Source organism: Rattus norvegicus, chromosome 15 (genome assembly GCF_036323735.1).
Source record: "Rattus norvegicus strain BN/NHsdMcwi chromosome 15, GRCr8, whole genome shotgun sequence".
NCBI classification, from domain to species: domain Eukaryota; kingdom Metazoa; phylum Chordata; class Mammalia; order Rodentia; family Muridae; genus Rattus; species Rattus norvegicus.
In genome coordinates this window covers 48,628,935-48,652,847 of record NC_086033.1, presented here as the reverse complement: position 1 = coordinate 48,652,847, position 23,913 = coordinate 48,628,935, and positions in this window count along the sequence as shown.

Here is a 23,913-nt window from a genome sequence, read left to right as displayed (position 1 = left end):
GCATATTACAAGAGCCTGCTACTGGGAAGTAACTGAATTCACAGAGAAACAGTGTTTCCGTTCCTTAAAACGTTGCTCTATCTTGAATAACAAGCTTATTACATGCGAATCCTATTGGGAACCTACTGAATTCACCATGATACTTAGAGTCCGTTCCTTAAAATGTTGTTACATATTGAAAAGCACACTAATACAAGCATGTCCCATTGGGAACTCACTGAATTCGCCTAGAAATTTTGATTCCATTCGTGAAAATTTTTCTATATCCCGAATAGTCCACTTATTACTACTGCGGCCTATTGGCAACTAATCGAATTCACCATGTTACTCAGATTCGGCACACAAAATTTTGATAAATCCTTAGGAGTACGCATATTACAAAAGCCTGCTACTGGGACTAACTGAATTCACAGAGAAACAGTACTTCCGTTCCTTAAAACGTTGTTCTATCTTGAATAACAAGCTTATTACATGAGAATCCTATTGGGAACCTACTGAATTCACCATGATACTTAGAGTCCGTTCCTTAAAATGTTGTTATATATAGAAAAGCACACTCATACAAGCATGTCCCTTTGGGAACTCACTGAATTCGCCTAGAAATTTTGATTCCATTCGTGAAAATTTTTCTATATCCCGAACAGTCCACTTATTACTACTGCGGCCTATTGGGAACTAACCGAATTCACCATGTTACTCTGATTCGGCACACCAAATTTTGATAAATCTTTAGAAGTACGCATATTACAAGAGCCTGCTACTTGGAACTAACTGAATTCACAGAGAAAAAGTGTTTCCGTTCCTTAAAACGTTGCTCTATCTTGAATAACAAGCTTATTACATGCGAATCCTATTGGGAACCTCCTGAATAAACCATGATACAAAGAGTCCCTTCCTTAAAATGTTGTTACATATTGAAAAGCACACTCATACAAGCATGTCCCATTGGGAACTCACTGAATTCGCCTAGAAATTTTGATTCCATTCGGGAAATTTTTTTCTATATCCCGAACAGTCCACTTATTACTACTGCGGCCTATTGGGAACTAACCGAATTCACCATGTTACTCAGATTCGGCACACCAAATTTTGATAAATCTTTAGAAGTACGCATATTACAAGAGCCTGCTACTGGGAACTAACTGAATTCACAGAGAAACAGTGTTTCCGTTCCTTAAAACGCTGCTCTATCTTGAATAACAAGCTGATTACATGCGAATCCTATTGGGAACATACTGAATTGACCATGATACTTAGAGTCTGTGCCTTAAAATGTTGTTACATATTGAAAAGCACACTCATACAAGGATGTCCCATTGGGAACTCACTGAATTCGCCTAGAAATTTTGATTCCATTCGTGAACATTTTTCTATATCCCGAACAGTCCACTTATTACTACTGCGGCCTATTGTGAACTAACCGAATTCCCCATGTTACTCAGATTCGGCACACCAAATTTTGATAAATCTTTAGAAGTACGCATATCACAAGAGCCTGCTACTGGGAACTAAATGAAATCACTGGGAAACAGTGTTTCCGTTTCTTAAAACGTTGCTCTATCTTGAATAACAAGCTTATTACATGCGAATCCTATTGGGAAGCTACTGAATTCACCATGGTACTTAGAGTCCGTTCCTAAAAATGTTGTTACATATTGAAAAGCACACTCATACAAGCATGTCCCAATGGGAACTCACTGAATTCGCCTAGAAATTTTGATTCCATTCGTGAAAATTTTTCTATATCCCGAACAGTTCACTTATTACTACTGCGGCGTATTGGGAACTAACCGAATTCACCATGTTACTCAGATTCGGCACACCAAATTTTGATAAATCTTTAGAAGTACGCATATTACAAGAGCCTGCTACTGGGAACTAACTGAATTCACAGAGAAACAGTGTTTCCGTTCCTTAAAACGTTGCTCTATCTTGAAAAACAAGCTTATTACATGCGAATCCTATTGGGAACCTCCTGAATTCACCATGATACTTAGAGTCCGTTCCTTAAAATGTTGTTACATATTGAAAAGCACACTCGTACAAGGATGTCCCATTGGGAACTCACTGAATTCGCCTAGAAATTTTGATTCCATTCGTGAAAATTTTTTTTATATCCCGAACAGTCCACTTATTACTACTGCGGCCTATTGGGAACTAACCGAATTCACCATGTTACTCAGATTCGGCACTCCAAATTTTGATAAATCTTTAGAAGTACGCATATTACAAGAGCCTGCTACTAGGAACTAACTGAATACACAGAGAAACAGTGTTTCCGTTCCTTAAATCGTTGCTCTATCTTTAATAATAAGCATATTACATGAGAATCCTATTGGGAACCTACTGAATTCACCATGATACTTAGCGTCCTTTCCTTAAAATGTTGTTACATATTGAAAAGCACACTCATACAAGCATGTCCCATTGGGAACTCAGTGAATTCGCCTAGAAATTTTGATTCCATTCGTGAAAATATTTCTATATCCTGAACAGTCCACTTATTACTACTGCGGCCTATTGGGAACAGACCGAATTCACCATGTTACTCAGATTCGGCACACCAACTTTTGATTAATCTTTAGAAGTACACATATTACGAGAGCCTGCTACTGGGAACTAACTGAATTCACAGAGAAACAGTGTTTCCGTTCCTTAAAACGTTGCTCTATCTTGAATAACAAGCTTATTACATGCGAATCCTATTGGGAACCTACTGAATTCACCATGATACTTAGAGTCCGTTCCTTAAAATGTTGTTACATATTGAAAAGCACACTGATACAAGCATGTCCCATTGTGAACTCACTGAATTCGCCTAGAAATTTTGATTCCATCCGTGAAAATTTTTCTATATCCCGAACAGTCCACTTATTACTACTGCGGCCTATTGGGAACTAACCGAATTCACCATGTTACTCAGATTCGGAACTCCAAATTTTGATAAATCTTTAGAAGTACGCATATTACAAGAGCCTGCTACTGGGAACTAACTGAATACACAGAGAAACAGTGTTTCCGTTCTTTAAATCATTGCTCTATCTTTAATAAGAAGCATATTACATGAGAATCCTATTGGGAACTTACTGAATTCACCATGATACTTAGCGTCCGTTCCTTAAAATGTTGTTACATATTGAAAAGCACACTCATACAAGCATGTCCCATTGGGAACTCAGTGAATTCGCCTAGAAATTTTGATTCCATTCGTGAAAATATATCTATATCCCGAACAGTCCACTTATTACTACTGCGGCCTATTGGGAACTAACCGAATTCACCATCTTACTCAGATTCGGCACACCAAATTTTGATAAATCTTTAGAAGTACGCATATTACAAGAGCCTGCTACTGGGAAGTAACTGAATTCACAGAGAAACAGTGTTTCCGTTCCTTAAAACGTTGCTCTATCTTGAATAACAAGCTTATTACATGCGAATCCTATTGGGAACCTACTGAATTCACCATGATACTTAGAGTCCGTTCCTTAAAATGTTGTTACATATTGAAAAGCACACTGATACAAGCATGTCCCATTGTGAACTCACTGAATTCGCCTAGAAATTTTGATTCCATCCGTGAAAATTTTTCTATATCCCGAACAGTCCACTTATTACTACTGCGGCCTATTGGGAACTAACCGAATTCACCATGTTACTCAGATTCGGCACACCAAATTTTCATAAATCTTTAGAAGTACGCATATTACAAGAGCCTGCTACTGGGAACTGACTGAATTCACAGAGAAACAGGGTTTCCGTTCCTTAAAACGTTGCTCTATCTTGAATAACAAGCTTATTACATGCGAATCCTATTGGGAACCTAATGAATACACCATGATACTTAGAGTCCCTTCCTTAAAATGTTGTTACATATTTAAAAGCACACTCATACAAGCATGTCCCATTGGGAACTCACTGAATTCGCCTAGAAATTTTGATTCCATTCGGGAAAATTTTTTCTATATCCCGAACAGTCCACTTATTACTACTACGGCCTATTGGGAACTAACCGAATTCACCATGTTACTCAGATTCGGCACACCAAATTTTGATAAATCTTTAGAAGTACGCATATTACAAGAGCCTGCTACTGGGAACTAACTGAATTCACAGTGAAACAGTGTTTCCGTTCCTTAAAAAGCTGCTCTATCTTGAATAACAAGCTGATTACATGCGAATCCTATTGGGAACATACTGAATTCACCATGATACTTAGAGTCTGTGCCTTAAAATGTTGTTACATATCGAAAAGCACACTCATACAAGCATGTCCCTTTGGGAACTCACTGAATTCGCCGAGAAATTTTGATTCCATTTGTGAAAATTTTTCTATATCCCGAACAGTCCACTTATTACTACTGCGGCCTATTGGGAACAAACCGACTTCACCATGTTACTAAGATTCTGCTCAGGAAATTTTGATAAATCTTTAGAAGTAGACATATTACAAGAGCCTGCTACTGGGAAGTAACTGAATTCACAGAGAAACAGTGTTTCAGTTCGTTAAAACGTTCTCTATCTTGAATAACAAGCTTATTACATGCGTATCCTATTGGGAACCTACTGAATTCACCATGATCCCTAGATTCCGTTCCTTAAAATGTTGTTATGTATTCAAAAGGACACTAATACAAGCATGTCCCATTGGGAACTCACTGAATTCGCCTAGAAATTTTGATTCTATTCGTGAAAATTTTTCTATATCCCGAACAGTCCACTTAATACTACTCGGCCTATTGGAACCAACTGAATTCACCATTATATTCAGATTCGGCTCACCAAATTTTGATAAATCTTTAGAAGAACGCATATTACAAGAGCCTGCTACTGGGAACTAACAGAATTCACAAAGAAACAGTGTTTCAGTTCGTTAAAACGTTGTTCTATCTTGAATAACAGGCTTATTACATGCGAATCCTATTGGGAACCTACTGAATTCAACATGATACTTAGAGTCCGTTCCTAAATATGTTGCTCTATATTGAAAAGCACACTCATACAAGCATGTCCCATTGGCAACTCACTGAATTTGCCTAGAAATTTTGATTCCATTCGTGAAAATTTTTCTATATCCCGAACAGTCCACTTATTACTACTGCGGCCTATTGGGAACTAACCGAATTCACCATGTTACTCAGATTCGGCTCAGGAAATTTTGATAAATCTTTAGAAGTAGACATATTACAAGAGCCTGCTACTGGGACCTAACTGAATTCACAGAGAAACAGTGTTTCAGTTCGTTATAACGTTGCTCTATCTTGAATAACAAACTTATTACATGCGAATCCTATAGGGAACATACTGAATTCACCAAGATACTTAGATTCCGTTCCTTAAAATGTTGCTCTATATTGAAAAGCACACTCATACAATCATGTCCTATTGGGAACTCACTGAATTCGCCTAGAAATTTTGATTCCATTCGTGAAAATTTTTCTATATCCCGAACAGTCCACTTATTACTACTCCGGCCCTTTGGGAATTAACCGAATTCACAATGTTACTCAGATTCGGCACTCCAAATTTTGAGAAATCTTTAGAAGTACGCATATTACAAGAGCCTGCTACTGGGATCCAACTGAATTCACAGAGAAACAGTGTTTCTGTTCCTTAAAACGTTGCTCTATCTTGAATAACAAGATTATTACATGCGAATCCTATTGGGAAGCTACTGAATTCACCATGATACTTAGAGTCCGTTCCTAAAAATGTTGTTACATATTGAAAAGCACACTCATACAAGCATGTCCCAATGGGAACTCACTGAATTCGCCTAGAAATTTTGATTCCATTCGTGAAAATTTTTCTATATCCCGAACAGTTCACTTATTACTACTGCGGCCTATTGGGAACTAACCGAATTCACCATGTTACTCAGATTCGGCACACCAAATTTTGATAAATCTTTAGAAGTACGCATATTACAAGAGCCTGCTACTGTGAACTAACTGAATTCACAGAGAAACAGTGTTTCCGTTCCTTAAAACGTTGCTCTATCTTGAATAACAAGCTTATTACATGCGAATCCTATTGGGAACCTCCTGAATTCACCATGATATTTAGAGTCCGTTCCTTAAAATGTTGTTACATATTGAAAAGCACACTCGTACAAGGATGTCCCATTGGGAACTCACTGAATTCGCCTAGAAATTTTGATTCCATTCGTGAAAATTTTTTTTATATCCCGAACAGTCCACTTATTACTACTGCGGCCTATTGGGAACTAACCGAATTCACCATGTTACTCAGATTCGGCACTCCAAATTTTGATAAATCTTTAGAAGTACGCATATTACAAGAGCCTGCTACTAGGAACTAACTGAATACACAGAGAAACAGTGCTTCCGTTCCTTAAATCGTTGCTCTATCTTTAATAATAAGCATATTACATGAGAATCCTATTGGGAACCTACTGAATTCACCATGATACTTAGCGTCCTTTCCTTAAAATGTTGTTACATATTGAAAAGCACACTCATACAAGCATGTCCCATTGGGATCTCAGTGAATTCGCCTAGAAATTTTGATTCCATTCGTGAAAATTTTTCTATATCCTGAACAGTCCACTTATTTCTACTGCGGCCTATTGGGAACAGACCGAATTCACCATGTTACTCAGATTCGGCACACCAACTTTTGATTAATCTTTAGAAGTACGCATATTACAAGAGCCTGCTACTGGGAACTAACTGAATTCACAGAGAAACAGTGTTTCCGTTCCTTAAAACGTTGCTCTATCTTGAATAACAAGCTTATTACATGCGAATCCTATTGGGAACCTACTGAATTCACCATGATACTTAGAGTCCGTTCTTTAAAATGTTGTTACATATTGAAAAGCACACTGATACAAGCATGTCCCATTGTGAACTCACTGAATTCGCCTAGAAATTTTGATTCCATCCGTGAAAATTTTTCTATATCCCGAACAGTCCACTTATTACTACTGCGGCCTATTGGGAACTAACCGAATTCACCATGTTACTCAGATTCGGCACACCAAATTTTGGTAAATCTTTAGAAGTACGCATATTACAAGAGCCTGCTACTGGGAACTGACTGAATTCACAGAGAAACAGGGTTTCCGTTCCTTAAAACGTTGCTCTATCTTGAATAACAAGCTTATTACATGCGAATCCTATTGGGAACCTCCTGAATACACCATGATAATTAGAGTCCCTTCCTTAAAATGTTGTTACATATTGAAAAGCACACTCATACAAGCATGTCCCATTGGGAACTCACTGAATTCGCCTAGAAATTTCGATTCCATTCGGGAAAATTTTTTCTATATCCCGAACAGTCCACTTATTACTACTACGGATTATTGGGAACTAACCGAATTCACCATGTTACTCAGATTCGGCACACCAAATTTTGATAAATCTTTAGAAGTACGCATATTACAAGAGCCTGCTACTGGGAACTAACTGAATTCACAGAGAAACAGTGTTTCCGTTCCTTAAAAAGCTGCTCTATCTTGAATAACAAGCTGATTACATGCGAATCCTATTGGGAACATACTGAATTCACCATGATACTTAGAGTCTGTGCCTTAAAATGTTGTTACATATTGAAAAGCACACTCATACAAGCATGTCCCTTTGGGAACTCACTGAATTCGCCGAGAAATTTTGATTCCATTTGTGAAAATTTTTCTATGTCCCGAACAGTCCACTTATTACTACTGCGGCCTATTGGGAACAAACCGACTTCACCATGTTACTAAGATTCTGCTCAGGAAATTTTGATAAATCTTTAGAAGTAGACATATTACAAGAGCCTGCTACTGGGAAGTAACTGAATTCACAGAGAAACAGTGTTTCAGTTCGTTAAAACGTTCTCTATCTTGAATAACAAGCTTATTACATGCGTATCCTATTGGGAACCTACTGAATTCACCATGATCCCTAGATTCCGTTCCTTAAAATGTTGTTATGTATTGAAAAGGACACTAATACAAGCATGTCCCATTGGGAACTCACTGAATTCGCCTAGAAATTTTGATTCCATTCGTGAAAATTTTTCTATATCCCGAACAATCCACTTAATACTACTCGGCCTATTGGAACCAACTGAATTCACCATTATATTCAGATTCGGCTCACCAAATTTTGATAAATCTTTAGAAGTACGCATATTACAAGAGCCTGCTACTGGGAACTAACTGAATTCACAAAGAAACAGTGTTTCAGTTCGTTAAAACGTTGTTCTATCTTGAATAAGAGGCTTATTACGTGCGAATCCTATTGGGAACCTACTGAATTCAACATGATACTTAGAGTCCGTTCCTAAATATGTTGCTCTATATTGAAAAGCACACTCATACAAGCATGTCCCATTGGCAACTCACTGATTTTGCCTAGAAATTTTGATTCCATTCGTGAAAATTTTTCTATATCCCGAACAGTCCACTTATTACTACTGCGGCCTATTGGGAACTAACCGAATTCACCATGTTACTCAAATTCGGCTCAGGAAATTTTGATAAATCTTTAGAAGTAGACATATTACAAGAGCCTGCTACTGGGACCTAACTGAATTCACAGAGAAACAGTGTTTCAGTTCGTTATAACGTTGCTCTATCTTGAATAACAAACTTATTACATGCGAATCCTATAGGGAACATACTGAATTCACCAAGATACTTAGATTCCGTTCCTTAAAATGTTGCTCTATATTGAAAAGCACACTCATACAATCATGTCCTATTGGGAACTCACTGAATTCGCCTAGAAATTTTGATTCCATTCGTGAAAATTTTTCTATATCCCGAACAGTCCACTTATTACTACTGCGGCCCTTTGGGAACTAACCGAATTCACAATGTTACTCAGATTCGGCACTCCAAATTTTGAGAAATCTTTAGAAGTACGCATATTACAAGAGCCTGCTACTGGGATCCAACTGAATTCACAGAGAAACAGTGTTTCCGTTCCTTAAAACGTTGCTCTATCTTGAATAACAAGCTTATTACATGCGAATCCTATTGGGAAGCTACTGAATTCACCATGATACTTAGAGTCGTTCCAAAAAATGTTGTTACATATTGAAAAGCACACTCATACAAGCATGTCCCAATGGGAACTCACTGAATTCGCCTAGAAATTTTATTCCATTCGTGAAAATTTTTCTATATCCCGAACAGTTCACTTATTACTACTGCGGCCTATTGGGAACTAACCGAATTCACCATGTTACTCAGATTCGGCACACCAAATTTTGATAAATCTTTAGAAGTACGCATATTACAAGAGCCTGCTACTGGGAACTAACTGAATTCACAGAGAAACAGTGTTTCCGTTCCTTAAAACGTTGCTCTCTCTTGAATAACAAGCTTATTACATGCGAATCCTATTGGGAACCTCCTGAATTCACCATGATACTTAGAGTCCGTTCCTTAAAATGTTGTTACATATTGAAAAGCACACTCGTACAAGGATGTCCCATTGGGAACTCACTGAATTCGCCTAGAAATTTTGATTCCATTCGTGAAAATTTTTTTTATATCCCGAACAGTCCAGTTATTACTACTGCGGCCTATTGGGAACTAACCGAATTCACCATGTTACTCAGATTCGGCACTCCAAATTTTGATAAATCTTTAGAAGTACGCATATTACAAGAGCCTGCTACTAGAAACTAACTGAATACACAGAGAAACAGTGTTTCCGTTCCTTAAATCGTTGCTCTATCTTTAATAATAAGCATATTACATGAGAATCCTATTGGGAACCTACTGAATTCACCATGATACTTAGCGTCCTTTCCTTAAAATGTTGTTACATATTGAAAAGCACACTCATACAAGCATGTCCCATTGGGAACTCAGTGAATTCGCCTAGAAATTTTGATTCCATTCGTGAAAATTTTTCTATATCCTGAACAGTCCACTTATTACTACTGCGGCCTATTGGGAACTGACCGAATTCACCATGTTACTCAGATTCGGCACACCAACTTTTGATTAATCTTTAGAAGTACGCATATTACAAGAGCCTGCTACTGGGAACTAACTGAATTCACAGAGAAACAGTGTTTCCGTTCCTTAAAACGTTGCTCTATCTTTAATAACAAGCTTATTACATGCGAATCCTATTGGGAACCTACTGAATTCACCATGATACTTAGAGTCCGTTCCTTAAAATGTTGTTACATATTGAAAAGCACACTGATACAAGCATGTCCCTTTGGGAACTCACTGAATTCGCCGAGAAATTTTGATTCCATTTGTGAAAATTTTTCTATATCCCGAACAGTCCACTTATTACTACTGCGGCCTATTGGGAACAAACCGACTTCACCATGTTACTAAGATTCTGCTCAGGAAATTTTGATAAATCTTTAGAAGTAGACATATTACAAGAGCCTGCTACTGGGAAGTAACTGAATTCACAGAGAAACAGTGTTTCAGTTCGTTAAAACGTTGCTCTATCTTGAATAACAAGCTTATTACAATCGTATCCTATTGGGAACCTACTGAATTCACCATGATCCCTAGATTCCGTTCCTTAAAATGTTGTTATGTATTGAAAAGGACACTAATACAAGCATGTCCCATTGGGAACTCACTGAATTCGCCTAGAAATTTTTATTCCATTCGTGAAAATTTTTCTATATCCCGAACAGTCCACTTAATACTACTCGGCCTATTGGAACCAACTGAATTCACCATTATATTCACATTCGGCTCACCAAATTTTGATAAATCTTTAGAAGTACGCATATTACAAGAGCCTGCTACTGGGAACTAACTGAATTCACAAAGAAACAGTGTTTCAGTTCGTTAAAACGTTGTTCTATCTTGAATAACAGGCTTATTACATGCGAATCCTATTGGGAACCTACTGAATTCAACATGATACTTAGAGTCCGTTCCTAAATATGTTGCTCTATATTGAAAAGCACACTCATACAAGCATGTCCCATTGGCAACTCACTGAATTTGCCTAGAAATTTTGATTCCATTCGTGAAAATTTTTCTATATCCCGAACAGTCCACTTATTACTACTGCGGCCTATTGGGAACTAACCGAATTCACCATGTTACTCAGATTCGGCTCAGGAAATTTTGATAAATCTTTAGAAGTAGACATATTACAAGAGCCTGCTACTGGGAACTAACTGAATTCACAGAGAAACAGTGTTTCAGTTCGTTATAACGTTGCTCTATCTTGAATAACAAACTTATTACATGCGAATCCTATAGGGAACATACTGAATTCACCAAGATACTTAGATTCCGTTCCTTAAAATGTTGCTCTATATTGAAAAGCACACTCATACAATCATGTCCTATTGGGAACTCACTGAATTCGCCTAGAAATTTTGATTCCATTCGTGAAAATTTTTCTATATGCCGAACAGTCCACTTATTACTACTGCGGCCTTTGGGAATAACCAAATTCACCATGTTACTCAGATTCGGCACACCAAATTTTGGTAAATCTTTAGAAGTACGCATATTACAAGAGCCTGCTACTGGGACTACCTGAATTCACAGAGAAACAGTGTTTCCGTTCCTTAAAACTCTGCTCTCTCTTGAATAACAAGCTTATTACATGCGAATCCTATTGGGAACCTACTGAATTCACCATGATACTTAGAGTCCGTTCCTTAAAATGTTGTTACATATTGAAAAGCACACTCATACAAGCATGTCCCATTGGGAACTCACTGAATTCGCCTAGAAATTTTGATTCCATTCGTGAAAATTTTTCTATATCCCGAACAGTTCACTTATTACTACTGCGGCCTATTGGGAACTAACCGAATTCACCATGTTACTCAGATTCGGCACACCAAATTTTGATAAATCTTTAGAAGTACGCATATTACAAGAGCCTGCTACTGGGAACTAACTGAATTCACAGAGAAACAGTGTTTCCGTTCCTTAAAACGTTGCTCTATCTTTAATAACAAGCTTATTACATGCGAATCCTATTGGGAACCTACTGAATTCACCATGATACTTAGAGTCCGTTCCTTAAAATGTTGTTACATATTGAAAAGCACACTGATACAAGCATGTCCCTTTGGGAACTCACTGAATTCGCCGAGAAATTTTGATTCCATTTGTGAAAATTTTTCTATATCCCGAACAGTCCACTTATTACTACTGCGGCTTATTGGGAACAAACCGACTTCACCATGTTACTAAGATTCTGCTCAGGAAATTTTGATAAATCTTTAGAAGTAGACATATTACAAGAGCCTGCTACTGGGAACTGACTGAATTCACAGAGAAACAGTGTTTCAGTTCGTTAAAACGTTGCTCTATCTTGAATAACAAGCTTATTACAATCGTATCCTATTGGGAACCTACTGAATTCACCATGATCCCTAGATTCCGTTCCTTAAAATGTTGTTATGTATTGAAAAGGACACTAATACAAGCATGTCCCATTGGGAACTCACTGAATTCGCCTAGAAATTTTTATTCCATTCGTGACAATTTTTCTATATCCCGAACAGTCCACTTAATACTACTCGGCCTATTGGAACCAACTGCATTCACCATTATATTCACATTCGGCTCACCAAATTTTGATAAATCTTTAGAAGTACGCATATTACAAGAGCCTGCTACTGGGAACTAACTGAATTCACAAAGAAACAGTGTTTCAGTTCGTTAAAACGTTGTTCTATCTTGAATAACAGGCTTATTACATGCGAATCCTATTGGGAACCTACTGAATTCAACATGATACTTAGAGTCCGTTCCTAAATATGTTGCTCTATATTGAAAAGCACACTCATACAAGCATGTCCCATTGGCAACTCACTGAATTTGCCTAGAAATTTTGATTCCATTCGTGAAAATTTTTCTATATCCCGAACAGTCCACTTATTACTACTGCGGCGTATTGGGAACTAACCGAATTCACCATGTTACTCTGATTCGGCACACCAAATTTTGATAAATCTTTAGAAGTACGCATATTACAAGAGCCTGCTACTGGGAACTAACTGAATTCACAGAGAAACAGTGTTTCCGTTCCTTAAAACGTTGCTCTATCTTGAATAACAAGCTTATTACATGCGAATCCTATTGGGAACCTACTGAATTCACCATGATACTTAGAGTCCGTTCCTTAAAATATTGTTACATATTGAAATGCACACTCATACAAGCATGTCCCATTGCGAACTCACTCAATTCGCCTAGAAATGTTGATTCCATTCGTGAAAATTTTTCTATATCCCGAACAGTCCACTTATTACTACTGCGGCCTATTGGGAACTAACCGAATTCACCATGTTACTCAGATTCGGCACACCAAATTTTGATAAATCTTTAGAAGTACGCATATTAAAGAGCCTGCTACTGGGAACTAACTGAATTCACAGAGAAACAGTGTTTCCGTTCCTTAAAACGCTGCTCTATCCTGAATAAGAAGCTTTTTACATGCGAATCCTATTGGGAACCTACTGAATTCACCATGATACTTAGAGTCCGTTCCTTAAAATGTTGTTACATATTGAAAAGCACACTCGTACAAGGATGTCCCATTGGGAACTCACTGAATTCGCCTAGAAATTTTGATTCCATTCGTGAAAATTTTTTTTATATCCCGAACAGTCCAGTTATTACTACTGCGGCCTATTGGGAACTAACCGAATTCACCATGTTACTCAGATTCGGCACTCCAAATTTTGATAAATCTTTAGAAGTACGCATATTACAAGAGCCTGCTACTAGAAACTAACTGAATACACAGAGAAACAGTGTTTCCGTTCCTTAAATCGTTGCTCTATCTTTAATAATAAGCATATTACATGAGAATCCTATTGGGCACCTACTGAATTCACCATGATACTTAGCGTCCTTCCTTAAAATGTTGTTACATATTGAAAAGCACACTCATACAAGCATGTCCCATTGGGAACTCAGTGAATTCGCCTAGAAATTTTGATTCCATTCGTGAAAATTTTTCTATATCCTGAACAGTCCACTTATTACTACTGCGGCCTATTGGGAACTGACCGAATTCACCATGTTACTCAGATTCGGCACACCAACTTTTGATTAATCTTTAGAAGTACGCATATTACAAGAGCCTGCTACTGGGAACTAACTGAATTCACAGAGAAACAGTGTTTCCGTTCCTTAAAACGTTGCTCTATCCTGAATAAGAAGCTTTTTACATGCGAATCCTATTGGGAACCTACTGAATTCACCATGATACTTAGAGTCCGTTCCTTAAAATGTTGTTACATATTGAAAAGCACACTGATACAAGCATGTCCCTTTGGGAACTCACTGAATTCGCCGAGAAATTTTGATTCCATTTGTGAAAATTTTTCTATATCCCGAACAGTCCACTTATTACTACTGCGGCCTATTGGGAACAAACCGACTTCACCATGTTACTAAGATTCTGCTCAGGAAATTTTGATAAATCTTTAGAAGTAGACATATTACAAGAGCCTGCTACTGGGAAGTAACTGAATTCACAGAGAAACAGTGTTTCAGTTCGTTAAAACGTTGCTCTATCTTGAATAACAAGCTTATTACAATCGTATCCTATTGGGAACCTACTGAATTCACCATGATCCCTAGATTCCGTTCCTTAAAATGTTGTTATGTATTGAAAAGGACACTAATACAAGCATGTCCCATTGGGAACTCACTGAATTCGCCTAGAAATTTTTATTCCATTCGTGAAAATTTTTCTATATCCCGAACAGTCCACTTAATACTACTCGGCCTATTGGAACCAACTGAATTCACCATTATATTCACATTCGGCTCACCAAATTTTGATAAATCTTTAGAAGTACGCATATTACAAGAGCCTGCTACTGGGAACTAACTGAATTCACAAAGAAACAGTGTTTCAGTTCGTTAAAACGTTGTTCTATCTTGAATAACAGGCTTATTACATGCGAATCCTATTGGGAACCTACTGAATTCAACATGATACTTAGAGTCCGTTCCTAAATATGTTGCTCTATATTGAAAAGCACACTCATACAAGCATGTCCCATTGGCAACTCACTGAATTTGCCTAGAAATTTTGATTCCATTCGTGAAAATTTTTCTATATCCCGAACAGTCCACTTATTACTACTGCGGCCTATTGGGAACTAACCGAATTCACCATGTTACTCAGATTCGGCTCAGGAAATTTTGATAAATCTTTAGAAGTAGACATATTACAAGAGCCTGCTACTGGGACCTAACTGAATTCACAGAGAAACAGTGTTTCAGTTCGTTATAACGTTGCTCTATCTTGAATAACAAACTTATTACATGCGAATCCTATAGGGAACATACTGAATTCACCAAGATACTTAGATTCCGTTCCTTAAAATGTTGCTCTATATTGAAAAGCACACTCATACAATCATGTCCTATTGGGAACTCACTGAATTCGCCTAGAAATTTTGATTCCATTCGTGAAAATTTTTCTATATCCCGAACAGTCCACTTATTACTACTGCGGCCCTTTGGGAACTAACCGAATTCACAATGTTACTCAGATTCGGCACTCCAAATTGTGAGAAATCCTTAGAAGTATGCATATTACAAGAGCCTGCTACTGGTATCCAACTGAATTCACAGAGAAACAGTGTTTCCGTTCCTTAAAACGCTGCTCTATCTGGAATAACAAGCTTATTACATGCGAATCCTATTGGGAACCTACTGAATTCACCATGATACTTAGAGTCCGTTCCTTAAAATGTTGTTACATATTGAAAAGCACACTCATACATGCATGTCCCATTGGGAACTCACTGAATTCGCCTAGAAATTTTGATTCCATTCGTGAAAATTTTTCTATATCCCGAACAGTCCACTTATTACTACTGTGGCCTATTGGGAACTAACCGAATTCACCATGTTACTCAGATTCGGCACACCAAATTTGGATAAATCTTTAGAAGTACGCATATTACAAGAGCCTGCTACTGGGAACTAACTGAATTCACAGAGAAACAGTGTTTCCGTTCCTTAAAACGTTGCTCTATCTTGAATATCAAGCTTATTACATGCGAATCCTATTGGGAACCTACTGAATTCACCATGATACTTAGAGTCCGTTCCTTAAAATGTTGTTACATATTGAAAAGCACACTCATACAAGCATGTCCCATTGGGAACTCACTGAATTCGCCTAGAAATTTTGATTCCATTCGTGAAAATTTTTCTATATGCCGAACAGTCCACTTATTACTACTGCGGCCTTTGGGAATAACCAAATTCACCATGTTACTCAGATTCGGCACACCAAATTTTGGTAAATCTTTAGAAGTACGCATATTACAAGAGCCTGCTACTGGGACTAACTGAATTCACAGAGAAACAGTGTTTCCGTTCCTTAAAACTCTGCTCTCTCTTGAATAACAAGCTTATTACATGCGAATCCTATTGGGAACCTACTGAATTCACCATGATACTTAGAGTCCGTTCCTTAAAATGTTGTTACATATTGAAAAGCACACTCATACAAGCATGTCCCATTGGGAACTCACTGAATTCGCCTAGAAATTTTGATTCCATTCGTGAAAATTTTTCTATATCCCGAACAGTCCACTTATTACTACTGCGGCCTATTGGGAACTAACCGAATTCACCATGTTACTCAGATTCGGCACACCAAATTTTGATAAATCTTTAGAAGTACGCATATTACAAGAGCCTGCTACTGGGAACTAACTGAATTCACAGAGAAACAGTGTTTCCGTTCCTTAAAACGTTGCTCTATCTTGAATAACAAGCTTATTACATGCGAATCCTATTGGGAACCTACTGAAATCACCATGATACTTAGAGTCCGTTCCTTAAAATATTGTTACATATTGAAAAGCACACTCATACAAGCATGTCCCATTGGGAACTCACTGAATTCGCCTAGAAATTTTGATTCCATTCGTGAAAATTTTTCTATATCCCGAACAGTCCACTTATTACTACTGCGGCCTATTGGGAACTAACCGAATTCACCATGTTACTCAGATTCGGCACACCAAATTTTGATAAATCTTTAGAAGTACGCATATTACAAGAGCCTGCTACTGGGAACTAACTGAATTCACAGAGAAACAGTGTTTCCGTTCCTTAAAACGTTGCTCTATCTTGAATAACAAGCTTATTACATGCGAATCCTATTGGGAACCTACTGAAATCACCATGATACTTAGAGTCCGTTCCTTAAAATATTGTTACATATTGAAATGCACACTCATACAAGCATGTCCCATTGCGAACTCACTCAATTCGCCTAGAAATGTTGATTCCATTCGTGAAAATTTTTCTATATCCCGAACAGTCCACTTATTACTACTGCGGCCTATTGGGAACTAACCGAATTCACCATGTTACTCAGATTCGGCACACCAAATTTTGATAAATCTTTAGAAGTACGCATATTAAAGAGCCTGCTACTGGGAACTAACTGAATTCACAGAGAAACAGTGTTTCCGTTCCTTAAAACGCTGCTCTATCCTGAATAAGAAGCTTTTTACATGCGAATCCTATTGGGAACCTACTGAATTCACCATGATACTTAGAGTCCGTTCCTTAAAATATTGTTACATATTGAAAAGCACACTCATACAAGCATGTCCCATTGGGAACTCACTGAATTCGCCTAGAAATTTTGATTCCATTCGTGAAAATTTTTCTATATCCCGAACAGTCCACTTATTACTATTGCGGCCTATTGGGAACTAACCGAATTCACCATGTTACTCAGATTCGGACACCAAATTTTGATAAATCTTTAGATGTACGCATATTACAAGAGCCTGCTACTGGGACCTAACTGAATTCACAGAGAAACAGTGTTTCCGTTCCTTAAAACGTTGCTCTATCTTGAATAACAAGCTTATTACATGCGAATCCTATTGGGAACCTACTGAATTCACCATGATACTTAGAGTCCGTTCCTTAAAATGTTGTTACATATTGAAAAGCACACTCATACAAGCATGTCCCATTGGGAACTCACTGAATTCGCCTAAATATTTTGATTCCATTCGTGAAAATTTTTCTATATCCCGAACAGTCCACTTATTACTACTGCGCCCTATTGGGAACTAACCGAATTCACCATGTTACTCAGATTCGGCACACCAAATTTTGATAAATCTTTAGAAGTACGCATATTACAAGAGCCTGCTACTGGGAACTAACTGAATTCTCAGAGAAACAGTGTTTCCGTTCCTTAAAACGTTGCTCTATCTTGAATAACAAGCTTATTACATGCGAATCCTATTGGGAACCTACTGAATTCACCATGATACTTAGAGTCCGTTCCTTAAAATGTTGTTACATATTGAAAAGCACACTCATACAAGCATGTCCCATTGGGAACTCACTGAATTCGCCTAGAAATTTTGATTCCATTCGTGAAAATTTTTCTATATCCCGAACAGTCCACTTATTACTACTGCGGCCTATTGGGAACTAACCGAATTCACCATGTTACTCAGATTCGGCACAGCTAATTTTGGTAAATCTTTAGAAGTACGCTTATTACAAGAGCCTGCTACTGGGAACTAACTGAATTCACAGAGAAACAGTGTTTCCGTTCCTTAAAACGCTGCTCTATCCTGAATAACAAGCTTTTTACATGCGAATCCTATTGGGAACCTACTGAATTCACCATGATACTTAGAGTCCGTTCCTAAACATGTTGTTACATATTGAAAAGCACACTCATACAAGCATGTCCCATTGGGAACTCACTGAATTCGCCTAGAAATTTTGATTCCTTTCGTGAAAATTTTTCTATATCCCGAACAGTCCACTTATTACTATTGCGGCCTATTGGGAACTAACCGAATTCACCATGTTACTCAGATTCGGCACACCAAATTTTGATAAATGTTTACAAGTACGCATATTACAAGAGCCTGCTACTGGGAACTAACTGAATTCACAGAGAAACATTGTTTCCGTTCCTTAAAACGTTGCTCTATCCTGAATAACAAGCTTATTACATGCGAATCCTATTGGGAACCTACTGAATTCACCATGATACTTAGAGTCCGTGCCTTAAAATGTTGTTACATATTGAAAAGCACACTCATACAAGCATGTCCCATTGGGAACTCACTGAATTCGCCTAGAAATTTTGATTCCATTCGTGAAAATTTTTCTATATCCCGAACAGTCCACTTATTACTACTGCGGCCTATTGGGAACTAACCGAATTCACCATGTTACTCAGATTCGGCACACCAAATTTTGGTAAATCTTTAGAAGTACGCATATTACAAGAGCCTGCTACTGGGAACTAACTGAATTCACAGAGAAACAGTGTTTCCGTTCCTTAAAACGTTGCTCTATCTTGAATAACAAGCTTATTACATGCAAATCCTATTGGGAACCTCCTGAATACACCATGATACTTAGAGTCCCTTCCTTAAAATGTTGTTACATATTGAAAAGCACACTCATACAAGCATGTCCCATTGGGAACTCACTGAATTCGCCTAGAAATTTTGATTCCATTCGGGAAATTTTTTCTGTAACCCGAACAGTCCACTTATTACAACTGCGGCCTATTGGGAAATAACCGAATTCACCATGTTACTCAGATTCGGCACAACAAATTTTGATAAATCTTTAGAAGTACGCATATTACAAGAGCCTGCTACTGGGAACTAACTGAATTCACAGAGAAACAGTGTTTCCGTTCCTTAAAACGTTGCTCTATCTTGAATAACAAGCTTATTACATGCGAATCCTATTGGGAACCTACTGAATTCACCATGATACTTAGAGTCCGTTCCTAAAAATGTTGTTATATATTGAAAAGCACACTCATACAAGCATGTCCCAATGGGAACTTACTGAATTCGCCTAGAAATTTTGATTCCATTCGTGAAAATTTTTCTATATCCCGAACAGTTCACTTATTACTACTGCGGCCTATTGGGAACTAACCGAATTCACCATGTTACTCAGATTCGGCACACCAAATTTTTATAAATCTTTAGAAGTACGCATATTACAAGAGCCTGCTACTGGGAACTAACTGAATTCACAGAGAAACAGTGTTTCCGTTCCTTAAAACGCTGCTCTATCTTGAATAACAAGCTTATTACATGCGAATCCTATTGGGAACCTACTGAATTCACCATGATACTTAGAGTCCGTTCCTTAAAATGTTGTTACATATTGAAAAGCACACTCATACATGCATGTCCCATTGGCAACTCACTGAATTCGCCTAGAAATTTTGATTCCATTTGTGAAAATTTTTCTATATCCCGAACAGTCCACTTATTACTACTGCGGCCTATTGGGAACTAACCGAATTCACCATGTTACTCAGATTCAGCTCAGGAAATTTTGATAAATCTTTAGAAGTAGACATATTACAAGAGCCTGCTACTGGGACCTAACTGAATTCACAGAGAAACAGTGTTTCAGTTCGTCATAACTTTGCTCTATCTTGAATAACAAACTTATTACATGCGAATCCTATAGGGAACATATTGAATTCACCAAGATACTTAGATTCCGTTCCTTAAAATGTTGCTCTATATTGAAAAGCACACTCATACAAGCATGTCCCATTGGGAACTCACTGAATTCGCCTAGAAATTTTGATTCCATTCGTGAGAATTTTTCAATATACTGAACAGTCCACTTATTACTACTGCGGCCTATTTTGAAGTAACCGAATTCACCTTGTTACTCAGATTCGGCTCAAAAATTTTGGTAAACTCTAGAATTACGCATATTACAAGAGCCTGCTACTGGGAACTAACTGAATTCACAAGAAACAATGTTTCAGTTCGTTGAAACGTTGCTCTATCTTTAATAACAAGCTTATTGCATGCGAATCCTTTTGGGAACCTATGGATTTCACCATGATACTTACATTCCGATCCTTAAAATGTTGTTATAGATTGAAAAGCACACTCATACAAGCATGTCCCATTGGGAACTCACTGAATTAACCTAGAAATTTTAAATCCATTCGTGAAAATTTTTCTATATCCCGACCAGTTCACTTATTACTACTGCGGACTTTTGGGAACTAACCGAATTCACCATGTTACTCAGATTCGGCTCAAAAATTTTGGTAAATCTTTAGACGTACGCGTATTACAAGAGCCTGCTACTGGGATCTAACTTAATTCACAGAGAAACAGTGTTTCAGTTCATTAAAACGTTGCTCTATATTGAAAAACAAGCTTATTTCCTGAGAATGCTATTGGGAATTTTTCCGTTCCTTAAAATGTTGTTAAATATTGGAAAGCACACTAATACAAGCATGTCCCATTTGGAACTCACTGAATTCGCCTAGAAATTTTGATTGCATTCGTGAGAATATTTCTATATCCCGAACAGTCCACTTATTACTACTGCGGCCTATTGGGAACTAACCGAATTCACCATGTTACTCAGATTCGGCTCAGGAAATTATGATAAATCATTACAAGTAGACATATAACAAGAGCCTGCTACTGGGAACTAACTGAATTCACAGAGAAACAGTGTTTCCGTTCCTTAAAACGTTGCTCTATCTTGAATAACAAGCTTATTACATGCGAATACTATGGGTAACCCACTGAATTCACCATGATTCATAGATTCCGTTCCTTAAAATGTTGTTGTATATTGAAAAGCCCACTCATACAAGCATGTCCCATTGGGAACTCACTGAATTCGCCTAGAAATTTTGATTCCATTCGTTAAAATTTTTCTATATCCCGAACAGTCCACTTAATACTACTCGGCCTATTGGAAATAACCGAATTCACATTTATACTCAGATTCGGCTCACCAAATTTTGATAAATCTTTAGAAGTACGCATATTACAAGAGCCTGCTATTGGGAACTAACTGAATCCACAGGGAAACAGTGTTTCCGTTCCTTAAAACGTTGCTCTATCTTGAATAACAAGCTTATTACATGCGAATCCTATTGGGAACCTACTGAATTCACCATGATACTTAGAGTCCGTTCCAAAAAATGTTGTAAAATATTGAAAAGACACTCATACAAGCATGTCCCAATGGGAACTCACTGAATTCGCCTAGAAATTTTGATTCCATTCGTGAAAATTTTTCTATATCCCGAACAGTTCACTTATTACTACTGCGGCCTACTGGGAACTAACCGAATTCACCATGTTACTCAGATTCGGCACACCAAATTTTGATAAATCTTTAGACGTACGCATATTACAAGAGCCTGCTACTGGGAACTAACTGAATTCACAGAGAAACAGTGTTTCCGTTCCTTAAAACGTTGCTCTATCTTGAATAACAAGCTTATTACATGCGAATCCTATTGGGAACCTACTGAATTCACCATGATACTTAGAGTCCGTGCCTTAAAATGTTGTTACATATTGAAAAGCACACTCATACAAGCATGTCCCATTGGGAACTCACTGAATTCGCCTAGAAATTTTGATTCCATTCGTGAAAATTTTTCTATATCCCGAACAGTCCACTTATTACTACTGCGGCCTATTTGGAACTAACCGAATTAACCATGTTACTCAGATTCGGCACACCAACTTTTGATAAATCTTTAGAAGTACGCATATTACAAGAGCTTGCTACTGGGAACTAACTGAATTCACTAGAAACAGTGTTTCCGTTCCTTAAAACGTTGCTCTATCTTGAATAACAAGCTTATTACATGCGAATCCTATTGGGAACCTACTGAATTCACCATGATACTTAGAGTCCGTGCCTTAAAATGTTGTTACATATTGAAAAGCACACTCATACAAGCATGTCCCATTGGGAACTCACTGAATTCGCCTAGAAATTTTGATTCCATTCGTGAAAATTTTTCTGTATCCCGAATAGTCCACTTATTACTACTGCGGCCTATTGGGAACTAACAGAATTCACCATGTTACTCAGATTCGGCACACCAAATTTTGATAAATCTTTAGAAGTACGCATATTACCAGAGCCTGCTACTGGGAACTAACTGAATTCACAGAGAAACAGTGTTTCCGTTCCTTAAAACGCTGCTCTATCTTGAATAACAAGCTTATTACATACGAATCCTATTGGGAACCTACTGAATTCACCATGATACTTAGAGTCCGTTCCTTAAAATGCTGTTACATATTGAAAAGCACACTCATACATGCATGTCCCATTGGGAACTCACTGAATTCGCCAAGAAATTTTGATTCCATTCGTGAAAATTTTTCTATATCCCGAACAGTCCACTTATTACTACTGCGGCCTATTGGGAACTAACCGAATTCACAATGTTACTCAGATTCGGCTCAGGAAATTTTGATAAATCTTTAGAAGTAGACATATTACAAGAGCTGGTACTGGGAACTAACTGATCTAAGAGAAAATGTGTTTCAGTTCGTTAAAACGTTGCTCTGTCTTGAATAAAAAGCTTATTACATGCGTATCCTACTGGGAACCTACTGAATTCACCATAATACTTAGAATCCGTTCCTTAAAATGTTGTTACATATTGAAAAGCATAACTCATACAAGCACGTGCCATTGGGAACTAACTGAATTCGCCGAGAAATTTTGATTCCATTCGTGAAAATTTTTCTATATCCCGAACAGTCCACTTAATACTACTCGGCCTATTGGAACCAACTGAATTCACCATTATATTCAGATTCGGCTCACCATATTTGATAAATCTTTAGAAGTACGCATATTACAAGAGCCTGCTACTGGGAACTAACTGAATTCACAAAGAAACAGTGTTTCAGTTCGTTAAAACGTTGCTCTATCTTGAATAACAGGCTTATTACATGCGAATCCTATTGGGAACCTACTGAATTCAACATGATACTTAGATTCCGTTCCTAAATATGTTGCTCTATATTGAAAAGCACACTCATACAAGCATGTCCCATTGGCAACTCACTAAATTTGCCTAGAAATTTTGATTCCATTCGTTAAAATTTTTCTATATCCCAAACAGTTCACTTATTACT